The sequence below is a fragment of the Vidua chalybeata genome, chromosome 2 (assembly GCF_026979565.1).
Source record: "Vidua chalybeata isolate OUT-0048 chromosome 2, bVidCha1 merged haplotype, whole genome shotgun sequence".
In the NCBI taxonomy this organism is placed as follows: Eukaryota; Metazoa; Chordata; class Aves; order Passeriformes; family Viduidae; genus Vidua; species Vidua chalybeata.
Genome location: NC_071531.1, coordinates 32,705,864 through 32,720,001, shown reverse-complemented (window position 1 = coordinate 32,720,001; position 14,138 = coordinate 32,705,864). Strand labels below are relative to the sequence as shown.

Sequence of the window (14,138 nt, the reverse complement as noted above, 5' to 3'; positions counted from 1 at the left end):
ATGACTTCATAGCAAACTGCCACCTTCATCATTCTCAAGTGATGGTTATCTTGATTGCTGTCTGAAAGATGGCACTTCTGGCTTCCCTCTCATTTCTTATCCATAGTAAATGTTTCTGCATTTTGATTCCCCATGTGGATCTTTAAATGCTATGACACTGCAGTAAACAAATAATATGGAAGGAGTTGTAAAGTCTGACCTTGCTAATTGATTTAGTTTGGTTCATTTGGTTTTAAATAGAACCTCTCAAACATTTATGGCTTACATGGAGGCATGTGGCTGCAACACAGCTTATCATGAGCAAACTATGTATGGGCATGGAACTTCTGAGATTCTTAGATTAAAGCTTCCTGCTGTTGCCTCTATAATATCATAAAATACCATTCAAAGCCTGAAAAGTTCAAAAGAATCAATAGGCAGCTCTAGCAAAACTTTGGGTTAAATGGTAGGAAGAAAAACAGAAAGACCATATTATGCACAATAGTCAAATAAATAAGTTATTGTGGGGTTCTGCTGCCCTATTCTAATTTGCTGTTCTGCATTTCCTGGGAAAAAGATGTCTTGCCATGGTAACAGAAGGAAGACTTAAATGTAGTTGTATGGTGTAACTTAAAGAGAGTGTTTGACTTCATTTGAGCAAAAGAGGTGTGTTCAGGAAAAGACTGATTTTAACATAATTTCTGCTGTTAATGAAACCTACAGAAAGAGGCTTCACTCATTATAAGTTCCTCTGTGTTCAAAATTGTTTAATTTTTTTGTTGCTTTGTGTTATTCATCATCTCAGTGCTAATTTCTTATAAATGTTCACATTATCTCAGATTGGTCATATACTACAATTTCTATTCTGCCATTGACAGACTAAAATCACAGTGCTCCCATGTAGCCACTCAAATGCTTTTTGCTCTGACAGAACATTTTATAAACAAGAACCCATCATTATTAATTTTTGTTTCTGAGTGCTCTGTTGAAAGAATTAGGGGTACTAATTAACTGCTTCACACTTTCCCAATTGTTAGGCTAAACATTGAGCTTAGCACTCAGTGAAGAATTTGCAGTGTACTGACCTCCAAAAGTCAAATGTTTAATTTGAGTGCCTGTGACATTCCACAAAGTGCCTGAATTTTGCAAGCAGCTGCACTTTCCTAATAGTTAATAATATGGTAATATGGGGTTTGTCTCTGTGACATCTCTTAAGCCAGTTGTGGAAAAATGCCAGTCATATACAAGATGGAACTGGACAACACTTCCCTCACGTAAACTTCCCTGTTTGAACAAGGAAAGGCTTTTTATTGTCAGATTTTTTTTTTTTTTTTTTTTTTTTTTTTTTTTTTACATTGAAGGGTAAAGCCAACAAGTCAGTCAGACTTCGAAAAGAAATGTGTTGCATGTTGCAAAGGGCCAGTCACAGTTGAGCAGGAGGGCATGCCCGGGGCTTGAATAGCTGACATGAGGAGTAGCTGGCCATCTGTGATGAAGCAAATAACTCAGACATTCAACATCTCTCTGTGAAGCTTTTCATTGAAAAATGTGTCTGTGTGCTTTGCTCCTGGCTGATATGTGTGTGTGCAGGTGGCAGCTCCGACATAGTGAATGATTTACAGAAATCATAACTTCTCATTAGCAGCTGGACAAGTTATACTAATTAATAAGATTTCAGTTTTGTCCCAGTTTCTCTGCAGGGTAGATGTGCATAAGTTTTATGTGGGGAAAAACAACTGTTCTCATGGACAGTGACTAGGAAGAAGGAAAAGAAAGTATAAAAAATCCATAGTCCTTACATATATTACTGCATTAGGTGGACATACGTATAGGCAGCCATTGCAGCGCTGGTTTTGGGTGGTAAATGGTCGGCATGATAACATGGCAACTTTTCTGTGGGCCCAGGCTCTGCAGCTGAAGGGTAGAACAAGACATGACCTGAAAGTGAAGCCAAAATAGTTGAGAAAGGGAATAATGGAGGGAAAGCTAATGTTTGGCAGTAAGTCTGGGCCATTGAAATGTAAGGTGTGGACCTCAATGAGCCTGAGGAGGAGCAGGAGCCTATGAACTTTGTAGAGCATAGAGGGAGAGGAAAAAAAAATCTTGATTTCATGGTCTAATCAAATAAGAAGTAATGCTAGTGGGAGTTACTTTATGTAGTTGTTTGGTAGGATATGGATACACAACTTCTGCTTTGCTCTGAGTAGCATTAAACACACATCTCCCAGTTCTTGGTAAGTGTATGGATCCACATACCTCTGCCAGACGCAGTCTGCCAAGACCATCTTTTTTTTTTTTTTTTTTTTTTTCTTTCATTGTTACTTTTAAAATATATAATGAAACATTGATTAAAACAGCAACTTTTACTCAGGTATTCTATTTTATAAGAAAATTTCTTGATAATCAGCATTGTTTTTTTTATATACTCTTGATTCTTCTTTCCAATGACTATTATTCTGTTGAAAATATAAGGACCTGAAGGGAGAGGAAAGGAAGGGTTTGAGTCTTTAGTCTAATAGCCAGGGTGATGTGGTAAGAGCTTGGTTGGCTTAGCTCATACTGAATGTTTGGCCAAAAAAAATTGTCTCATCCTCTGCCCAGACTGCTGGGGAGCTGCTGCCAGAGGAGGAGAGAGGACTTAGAGACAGAAGTGGAAGGAGAAGCATTTATATGGACAGAAATCAGTAAAATGCAGAGGCAGTAGAAGTAGTGAAAAAAATGAATGGAAACTCTTCCATGCAGCTACAAAGGGATACTGGGTGAAGGTGAAATACAGCATGAAATACAGAGTGTGAGCAGGGTGTACTAAGCTATGGATTGAATTAGGTAAAAGCAAGTTTATGCTGTGGTTATAAGTAAGACTTTGATGCAATCAGTCCCCAGATATGAAAAAAATCTCAACTCCACCCAAAGCTGCAAGTAACAAGAATATGCACTTGTTAGTCCCAAACCCTGAAGCCAGACAGCCAAGTTAGCAGCATTCCTTGCTAACAGTGAATATCTTGCGCTCATAATTACTTACAGCTTGGTCTTTCAAACAAAAGCAAGACATGTTAACAAGATAAAGACATGGAAGGCTGTGATTCCTCATAAAATAAAACAATCTCACCCCACAAGGGATTACAGAAAGAAATATTTCCTTTCTTCTTCTTTTTCCTTTCATAGCTTGCTGTCAAGAGCAGATGTTTTAGAGCATAGTTCTGCTGGTGATGGGTATCTTTCAGTCTGCCTCAAATTGTAAATGTCTCTCTCTTTAGAATTAATTGGCATCAGAGTGTTTTGTCCTTTTGCGTTAAAAGCACTGGAAGTCATTCCTCAGCTGCAGCAAAAATTTCCCAGATCGTGATGGTCATATAGTAAAGAACTGAGGTTCATGTGAAATTGAATGTAGTTGATGGAAAAATCGATTAATGTAGATGGGAGAAATTAGCCAGTGAAGTAAAAAAAAAAGGTCACAGTCTGTAGTCTGGAAAATCATATGGCTTTTTTAAAAACCTGTTGTACATAAGGAGCTCAAGTGATTTACTATCTGAAATAGAGCAAAAGCTGATAAATGAGTCACCAAAATGGTTACAGACAGTGACAAAACAAGCAATTCTCTACTTGATAGGGGCTAATGGGGCTGCAGGGACAAGCTGCAATAATTGTGCTAATGGACCAGCAGCAGTCAGAGACCACACAGAGCTCTGCCCACAGCAGGTCAGAGCTACATCAAGGACAGCACTGTGAGCTGGAGCCAGGGCTGTCAGAACTGGGTAGGTTCAAAAGTAATGCACTTGTGTTTGTTTTTTTCTTTTTATTTTCTTTTCTTTGCATGTTTTTATATTATTTCTTTTGGACAGGGTGAAATATAAAACAGATTGGCAGTTACAGCCACTCAGTTTTAAAAAGTGAATCAGTATTGAATCAGTACCATGTGAATTAGCATCATTCAGAAGCAGCTGTGAAAGGCTGAAGGCTTCACTCACACTTTCAGAGCTACTGTCTTTTCTGTGCTAGTCAGTAAGGACAGTAAACACAGTCCATCTGCCATTCACTCCCTGGTATCCTTGAGCAGATTTCCTGTAAGGACTCCCTTGCCTGAAGTGGAGCTCTCTGAAGTGAAGTATGAAAGCATCTCCCTCAGATGGCCACCCTGGCAGTTACATTGAACTCATATGTTTGGCAGGGCTTTGCACTTGATATTTGAGGAGGAAACACTATGCTTTTGAGGAATTTACTGTAAGAAGTCTAATCCTGAGTAGCATAGAGTAAATATTTTGCAGTGACTTTTCCTCCCACTCTTGTGGTCTGATGCAATTCATTTTCTCTGCTGCCAAGAAAATAAAAAAGTAAAAGCAATTTCAAATACTCTTTTGTTTCTAATCTTCCTAGATGTGATGTGAGCAACTCTACCTCCTAAACCATGTCAATGACATGTGACCTGGAAACCTCTTTAGGAGTATATTGACAGCTGGTTCAGCATGTAAACCTCATACAGTGAAAAGGATGAACCTGAATTTAGTGAATCATTCTGCCAAAAAGAAGAATAAACCCAGAATGAGGGTAACAAGGAATACCCTTCTGTTTTCTATGATGTGTCTTTAATCATATAAGCTAAAAGAGAAGGGCAATGTTGTAATATTATGTAAATTTGTGGTTTTTTGTTGCATCCATTTGCAGCATATGTCTTCTTTTCCAGTTTGCTCTGTACTCTATGTTGGGCCTCCTAGTGCTTTCTAGTACAGGCCAATGAAAAAAAAATGCTCTACAAAGTGGTGCAATGGAATTAATGTATTTTAGATATTATTTTTTGGGTCACATCTGCTTGGCATACTGTAGTATGTGACTAAAACTTAGGCAAATCAGAACTGTAAGAAGTAGTGGTGTTTCAGAGTAAAAACTTTGAACATCAATCTTTGGAAAGCTATTGTTTTTAACCTTAAAAAATGACAACTAGCACTCCTTTCAAACCTGCTCCTAGTTGAATGAAATTATTGAAGAGGATTACATAGCCAGAAATATTCCAACTTGCCTATTTTGACAGAAAACAGACTGTTCTTGGCAGAAGAGAATGATAGATTTTCATAAGGATTTGTATGTATGGACATTGTACTAATCACAGTTTTGAATCTATTTTTCTGTTGATAAAAGTTGATAGAGGTACACTGTTGTTGTTAGACCTGTCATGCTTGCCTTCAGCTGGAAATCTCATGTTTGTGAGGCAGAAAACACAAGAACTCTGCATCAAAAACAGTTAACAAATGTACCAATCTATTTACAATTTGGAGTAGCACTAATCAATTAATTTTCTTGATATACCACTCCAAAAATGTTTTAGGCTCAAGTAGATAGGTTGGAGAACAGAGAATTCTGGGTCTTCATGCTTCCTAAACTCTGTATGAATCTGAGGAGATTCAGGTCATGCATGTAATACTTTGAGGTCATCTAAATTAAGTATTGACACTGGCTTCCTTCTTTGTAACGGAATTTATTTACTTGGATGCAAAATTAATCATCTGGATCTCACCTGTGCTGCATCTGTATCTCTTCAGGAATGAGGGTCTTCATTAACAATAAAGTTGCAAGTAAGAACATTCTCCTATTGTGGTTACAGCATTTGACTGTTGACCAAAATAAATTAATAGATAAACTGGAATAATACTTCAGAGCTGAGACTGTAGCTGTACCTCATGACAAATAAAAAATGTTGATGGAGTCCATCCTCTCTAAACAATGCCCTTTTAAAAATTTGTCCATGTGCTTTTTTCTTAAGTTTGTTTTAGGTCAAAATCTGTTCTGTGTCATGTTATCTGCCATGTGTCGTGTTATTTTTTTCTCTTCAGTCCACGCATTTTCCTAATGCTACTGGAGAAAATAATTCCTGTAGCTTCAGTTCTTCCACTGTTCTAATTAATTTTCATTTCCCGTAATCTTAAAATAGTACAAAGTGATTTTTTTTTTTTTTTGTGACAACCCACTGCTATGGACCTCTACATCTCATAAACATTTTATATTTGTCTGTTTTTAAAACATATCTTTTTAATTATAACCTACTTATAAATGCCATTACTCAAATGAACCTACATTATTTTCTCTCTAAACTGTTATTTTTGTATGGAGGAACAACCATTGTTCTGTGTTGTTTCTTGAGGTGCAGAAACTACTACATTAACTTTTAATAACAGTGTCTGATTAATGGGCACTTTAGTGTCTTTTTCTGTTTGTTTGTTTACTGTTTATTGTTTTGTTTTGCTATTTTATTTTTTGCTCTGCTGCCAAGAGTATCCACTTAATTGGCTCCTTTGCATTTCCATTTTGTCAGAATATCCTTCAGTTTTCCTGCTATGTCCCACTCTATGGATATTTTCTTTTTGCAAAGTGCCTGTGCAGATGGTATTAAAATGAGAGCTGTTGATGCAGCAACTGTTGACAATGATTTCTGGAGTTGTTTTATTGAAAAAAATATATGCAAGAATTGTATTTGTCAGCACTTTTCCCTGTGTTTCAAGCTTGTCTTATTTGGAGGCACTGTTGGTTCAAGAAAATGAAACCTGTTTTATCCATTTGAGTTGATAATCAAATAGCTGCATAACTGGTTCAACACACGGCAAATGACAAGAACTGCTTTTTAAACATTTAAGTAGTGGTTTCAGTTCATTCTTCTCAGAATGCTAACAAGAGTTTTTAATTGAAAAAGTAATAGATTATTCAGGCATTGTATCTGCTTGAGGAATCAAAACACCTCTAAAATTTCTTCTATCTTTATCTGCATTAGCTGTGTTGTGCTGCTGGTACAGAAGCTGCTAGCATAGGGCAGCCATGTCAGCATGGGCTTTCCCCTTTTCTGCAGATAATCCCTTGATGAAGAATTTTCCTTTTAAGCCAGGGGTACTGACACTTTCCCTTTTCTGTTTTCTTTTTCTTTGGGAGCACAGAATGAAGTTTTATTTATGTAACCTCATTTCTGTGTGGCCAGAAGAGTGAAGAGTTATTGTTCTATCTGTTTTTTTGATGATCAGTATTCAGGATTTATTTAACTTTGGGATGGTGCTAATTTTAAAAACATAGATAACCAATATTATGACATATGAAGAATATGCCATTTCAGGAACAACATGGAAGGAAGTTACCTCTGTGAGACTATGGAGTAACCAAAGTTATTCCATTCTGTACAGGGTTGAAGGGAATGTGGTGTCTGAAAGGAAAGAGTCTGGCATCTCTGTGACAGGGAGGGAAAAAGTGTATTAAGAAATATGATGTACAGTTAAACTATACTGCTGGAACAAAGCCATCTGCTGTGTAGGAAGAGGAATTTCCTTTTGAATCCTGAGAGATGTGATTCTGGTTTTTGGTTTTTCAGTGCACAGCAGCATGTTCTTACCTGGAGAAGGATTAAAGTTTAAATCAGGAGGAAGGGAAGCTGAAATAACTTTTTTTTTTTTTGTGGTCAGTTAGCCCACTTTAGGGGGGACTTGCCAAATATATTTGCATGATACTCTGCATGAGAAAATCAAATTCCCAGACTTTCTCTGGAATGTGTTATTTATAATCCTTGGTGTTTGGGTTGATTTGTTTGGTGGTCATTTTTCTTCCCCCTGCTTCTTTTTACCTTGAGAATTTCAGTTGAACATTTTTATGGACTCCGATCTTGTGTTTTAAATTTGTCTCCCTTTGGTCAGCAACAAATCAAAAATATGTGTTTCAAAGCTGCTTGTTAATACAGATTAGAAGCTCCTTCTCTGACATTGTAGCCTTGAGGGTCTAGATTTCTAAGGCCTACTAAGGCAGGAAAAGATGTTTGGTAGCAAACCAGAACCCAAGGCTATGGAATGAATTTCCCGAGGTTTGTAAATGGTGTATGTTAATATGTAACAGTGATCTAAATGAAGGACTATTGCAGGGAAGAGCACCTTCTTTGTGAGATAAAACTTCATTTACTCTTGAATTTCACTGAATATCACCCAAATAGAAGAGAAAATATTTTATTGTTATGAGCTGACTTTTCATTCTGTTTGGGTTTTTAAATTTGTTCCTCTGGGATTTTCAATGTTTTAAAAGTTTTTGGCTCTGATATAATTCAAGGTGGAATGCAAATGACCAGTTATGTGGAATTACTCTGTTTTGGAAGAGTTACTAGTTAGGAAGTTGTAAGGAAGTTGTGTCTGGAAGAACTTGTTGATAGATTTTTTTTTGTACACTTAATCAACATTGAATAACTTTTTTAATGAAAAAGAGATTTGATTTAAGTGCAAATAAAATGTACATTAAAAAGTACTTTTTATTCATGTTTTAACATATGTTCCCCCAAACCTTTGATGCTACAACATTCTATCACTTCAATGCTTGACAAATAACAACCTTCTCTAGACATGGATACATCATCTAGTTGTATCTCAGACCTACTCTTCTGTTTGTATTTCCATCATTAAGCCCCCCATATTGCATCTTTAAGAAAGGCTGGTCAGATATATCGTTCAATATTTGATATTTTTCAAATTCCCTTATGGACCAGAAAAAAGGTGTGATCCTCCTTTATTTGTCATAAGTTCAGTTAGCAGCAGAGCTGGTTAAACTAAAAGCCCATTGTGAATGTCAAGGAAAAATGCTGGCATTTAAAAGCCAAACCTGCAGAATATACTAAAGTATCAAAAAATGTAGTTATTCTTTAAGTGTTCTTGAAAAATTGCTTCTCTATTACAGACTTACTTTTCACTATACTCTGCAGCATTTGCAGATAATACATCTTAACAGGTTATCAGTGTAATCCATAGGGAAACAGGGTTTGGAATTTGGACCACTACCCATACTGGCTCCTGATGCCTCTTTCAAATTTACAGCTTGCTGGCAGTTGCTAACAGCTAAACTCTTTTGGCAGCCTCTGCTCCTGAAATTTATTTTCTCCTTCAGACTGTCTGCAGTTTTCCATGTGGTCTCCTTAGCTTTCCAATTCCCTTTGACGAAGCAGAAAATTTAGAGAAGGAAACAGCAGATATGCTCTTCAGTCCAACTTCTTACTCCTTCTAATGGTAGGTTTTTGGACCTGCTGTATCACTGTGGTCCTGCTGGATGCTCATGAAATCAGAGTTGACCTGTGTCCCCATCCCCACCCTGTCCCTGCTCTCTTGTTGGGTGCTGTGGGACAGGCTCTGGTTGGGAAGATCATGGCCCTGCCAGACCCATGGCCAGTCCCTGCTTTTGGCTCCCTCCCACAAGGAAGATGGACCTCATGATACCCTGACATGGGAGAAGAAAATGTATGGAGAACAGTGCCTCTGAGGTAGAATCAGAAATGTTTAATGGCAGCTTAAAGGTTAAGTCGTTTCTTTTATCTTCACCCACTAGAGTGAGGTCCTGGTCTGTTTACTACCCTTCAATGTCTTACTGATGGAGACCTTCCCTGACAGAAGCAGGCAAAGACTCTCGAGGTAAACAAATTACAAAATTGTGGAGATACCCATTTTTTTTTTCAGAGAAGCACAATAACCCTACAAAGCACGATTTGATTTTAAAAGAGGAATCACATGAAGCACTCTATACTCCAGGCTATTTTTGAAATTAAAATTGCCTTTGCAGAACATGTTCACTTTCCAAATCCAGCAGAAATGAATGAAGCAAGCACATAGTGTGTGCCCTATCTAAGGAACAATTTCCATCTAGGATGAGCTCAGCACACACTCTCTACATATTTCTTAAGCATTTCTTTAATTGCCTGGGGTCTTGGCATGGCATATGTTTCTCAGTTTGGAATAATAGAATCATTTAGGTTGAAAAAGACTTTTAAGATTATTAAGTTCAACAGCCTTCCCAGCACTACCAAGTATACCACTAAACCCTGGACCTAAGTGCCACACCTACACATCTTTAAATGAGTTAACTGCTGGTTACCTGCTCATAACTCAGCACTTCTCTGAGCAGTCAGTTCCAATGCTTGACAACCCTTTCTGTGAAAAAAATGTTTCCAAACAGCCAATCTGAACTGTCCCTGAAACAACTTGAGGCCATTCCGTCATGCCCTGTCACTTGTTTTCTGGGAGAAGAGACCAATGCCCACCTCACAACCTCCCTTCAGGCATGGAGAGATAATCTTCCCTGACCTTTCCTACTCCTATTCTCCAGATTAAACAACCCCAGTTCTCTCAGCTGCTCCAGACCCTTCACCACCTTATTTACTGTTTGGACACACTCTGGCATTTCAATGCCTTTCAAAATGAGATCTACCAGTTGGCTGTACCTCTCACAGTGTCAGGCTATTAGCCAGTGCCAGCCCTTCAGGATCCCTTTCTGGGGGTCCCTCTGCAGGATCCTGTACAATCCTGTCTAATAGAAAATGAGTCTGTATTAAATAATGCCTTCATTGCTTATTTTTTCTGACATCTTAACATTGGATGTGTTTAAAGAGTCTGGAGGTTATTTGCTGATTTTGAAGCTACATAAAGAAGTCACCAGGAAATATCTGGAAACTGTGTAGAGAGAGATATGAGCTCTGGAGTCTTTGATCCTTCTCTTGACTCTGAGTGTATCAGCTGCCACACTTGATTTTTGATGGGTAGTCATAACAATTTCCCCATGGTGTGCTACCGCTGAGGAGAAATCATCACAGAGGGTTGTGGCTCTGTGTGGGCTCATGTACATGGCAAAGTTGTCAGATGTATGCATACAGCTGCTTAGTGCACAGTAAAGGTAAAGGTTTAAGACCTGAATGCTCTGATGTTGGTCAGCACAGTTTGTACCACATAACTGTTCCCCAAAATGTGGACTTCATCAGAAACTCACAAATACCAAGTTGGTGGAAGAATGTCTTTTAAGTGCAGTCAAAAGCTGGTCTGGGGCTTTCCTTCTTTGTGTTGTTTTGTTTTTGTTTTGTTTTTACAGTTATGGTAAGAGTAATTAGTTCAGTACATATGATTTGTATAAATGTTTTCTATTTAAGGAAGATGAAGTTTCTGAAATTAGACTTTATTCTAAAAGAATGTAGTAGTGATAAATTAAATTCATGCTGTTGTGACTAGTCTCCTTTATGGTTAATTAGCTCTCATATTTTTACTCAGGACTTCTCTTCTAGAAAACTTTGCTTAGTTTTTGTATTTGTTATAAACTCTTGGCTCAGTAGTATTCTTGAGCTTTTATGAGGCAACCTCATGCTTATAAAAGTTTTAGTTACTAGTTTAGAATTAGATTACTAAATCGGGGAAGCATTCTGCTTTTAATTTTTTATATAGTGAAATTTTTAATAAGTCATGGTAAAAATGTTTGATGTTCCTACATAATATATATGCTTCCATATTCACCTCTTCTTCAATTCTGACCTGATCTTTCCTATGGAAGTGAGAATTATTGCTTTCTGTTTTCATAGAAATAGCTCCCCTACTGATAGTTGCGTGCAGGGCATAACACATGGGAGATGAAACATTATATTAGCTGTTATTTAAAATGTATCCTTTTTATTATAAGGAATAAAAGCAATACATTGTGTACCATGATTAATCTTTTCAATACAGGGCTAAATAATAGGTTCCAGTCAGATCTAGAGATTATTTTAAGTGTTTGCAGCCTAACTAGAATGAGCATGATCTTTTACTTTGTCAGGCTCTTGTAGGATGTTTATTTCTTTTGGCGTCCTTTGCTGTAGTGCATTTGGGATTTAAATGTTGCTTATGGCTGAACATCAGGGCCCAGCACAAAGTCTTCCTTTTCCTTTTGTTTAAAATTTCAGGTGTAAACACCATTAGGAAATGCCTGAAAATGTGGTCAGAGTGCAGGTCTAGGGCTTGACGGCAGGAAGGTATCACCTGCAGGTAATGGGAAGCAGACTCCGTCAGCCACCAACTCTGACTAATGTCTGAGGACATTAGTCAGACTGGGAGCAGCAACTGGAGTCTCCCACATCTCTTCCTTTCATCTCCTGCTCTCACTGTACCTCTCCAGAGGGCCAATTTGACCAACTCAAACTATTCTATGATTCTCATATTTGATGTAGAAAATACTAATGATTTTTAAGTCTGAGCTATGAGAGAAGAACCATGAACACAAGTGGTGCCCAGCTTACCAGATCCTTACCTGCAAATCTAGAGTGGTCTTTTCATCCTGTGAAGAGAGGCCTTGTGAGGCCTTAACCAATTAACTCACAATTGACTATTGTTAATGAGCTGACCTGGTGATTAGCCTCTTGGAAATGTTGCTGAATTGCTCAGTAGAGTTGGATTATACTCCATTCTAACATATGGATATAACCAAAGTTTCTAGCCATTTGTTCAGGAAAAAACATTCAAAGTGCGACCTGACCCCAGGTTTTGAAATTTTGATTTGTTTCCTATTTACACTGTCCCAATTACCAGCTACTTGCTGGGTTGAGGAGCACTAAGAATTATGCTAAGATGGTTTTTGAGCACCGCAGACTTCTTCCTCTATCAGCAGGGGGTCTTTAGGCCTTCCTAGGTTTTGGTTGAAGATGATCTTTTATGTTTGGATTAAGTGGATGATCAAATTGCACTTCCAACATCTCTGCAGAAGTATGAGGGGCACAGAGGGGTTTGTGCTAGGCTCTGTATTCAAGGATGACTCTCATTTTTATAATCCATGCATTTTTTTTAATGATGTTTTCACAACTTTTCTTTCTAGAGAATTCAGCCTTCAAGATTCCTTTATGCCCTAATTAGCTTTATTGTTTATATTATTCTCATTCTCTAATTAGAGTAATCACATCATGGGGGAGTGGAGGCTCGTCTACTTTTTCTCTATTTTTGTTTTGTCAAGCCTGGCTGTTTCCTGCTGCTTATTCTTGTCCATGTGTTTTTATTCTCTGCAAATTGTTGTTGTCATGTACTAATTGTTTTTACTTTATCTGAAGACCTTTTCCTTTTTTACTGTCTGTCATTCTTGGCCATCTGTTCAGCTCCATAGTTCCATTTAAAAGTGACAGGACCTATACCAGCAAGTGGGGATTACAAAGTGTAGGAAGAAATTGAAGGTGATACTTAAGTGAACGTGATGTGTTTAATTAGCATTTTGGATTCTTCAGCCCAGGTTCTGTCACTTAAACCACCTTCCACCTGACCTTTATACTCCTTTTCTTGTTGTCATTCCTGTGGTTGCTTTGCCCTTCAGCACTTTTTGCAAACTGGTTATTCACAGTAGTAGTGAAGAGCTGCTGAGGTGTGGGTTGTCAGTGGATATACACATGCCTGTGTAATAGAAAGCAATGTTGGTATCAACCGCTAACAATTAGAAGAAAATGGAAGTTTTTATAGAAAGTATCTGGTTACTAGTCTCAGATTTTACACATCCCAGGAGGAAAAGGACAAAAGGAATTTCAGGAAGGTTAATAGTGTGCACAAGGTGAGGTAAGATCAGAACAGCATATATTATGTATCATTTGAAGCCTTTTTTTCCTGTGGAACAAGTGACATTGTTGTGTTTAAAAGTAGAAACAGTAAATGGTCTTTTCATGAGTCAAATTTCTGAACTCATACATTCAAGGTCCACCATCAGAATTGTTATAAAAATTGCCCCATTTGAATGCAGACTTTGAGTATAGTGGGATGTTTGGATTAGCCAGATTTTATCAGCAATGTTGGGATTAGCCAGATTTTATCAGCAGTGCATGGTGGGCACACATTTAAAGTCCTGATAATGTTCCTGCTATCCCTATGGGTTCCATTTTGTAAAAGCTCTAGGTAGCCTTTTATATTGAAAGCCATGGTGAGATTAGAATAATACTTGCTTCAAATTAATAGTTAGACACATAGACTGTGTGCTAGACACTTAGACTTTCTTCTGTGTGAATGATATTCTCCTACTTAAAGAAGGAAGCACTTTGATAGCTACAGACTATGCAATCATCTCTTCACAGATGAAGTGTCAGTACAATGTAGCACCTGAGTTGTAATCTGCCCAACATTTGACATGAGGTACTGAGTAATTGAATCACTCTAACTCTTTCACTTTCTTCAGTTGATACTGAAAATATGTGACTTACAGCAGAGTTTGAATGAGCGTTGTGGCCATTCAAGGCTGAAATAACCATATAGAATTGCTCTGCACCTAGCACATCTTCTGACTGAAAACACTGCTGAACAAACTGGCCAAAGCAGTATCTGGAGGTTTTAATTTTACAAAGTCAAAGCCCTACAAATTGCAAGAAACTTCACTGTCTTCCATCGTGCTATAAAGTCAAATAT

General features: G+C 37.7%; 1 protein-coding gene across 4 annotated transcripts in view; it reads left to right on the top strand.

Annotated features, from left to right (window-relative positions):
- Nucleotides 1-14,138, top strand: part of OCA2 (OCA2 melanosomal transmembrane protein) — a 187,785-nt gene that overhangs the window by 29,508 nt on the left and 144,139 nt on the right. The gene's annotated exons all lie outside the window — the stretch shown is intronic.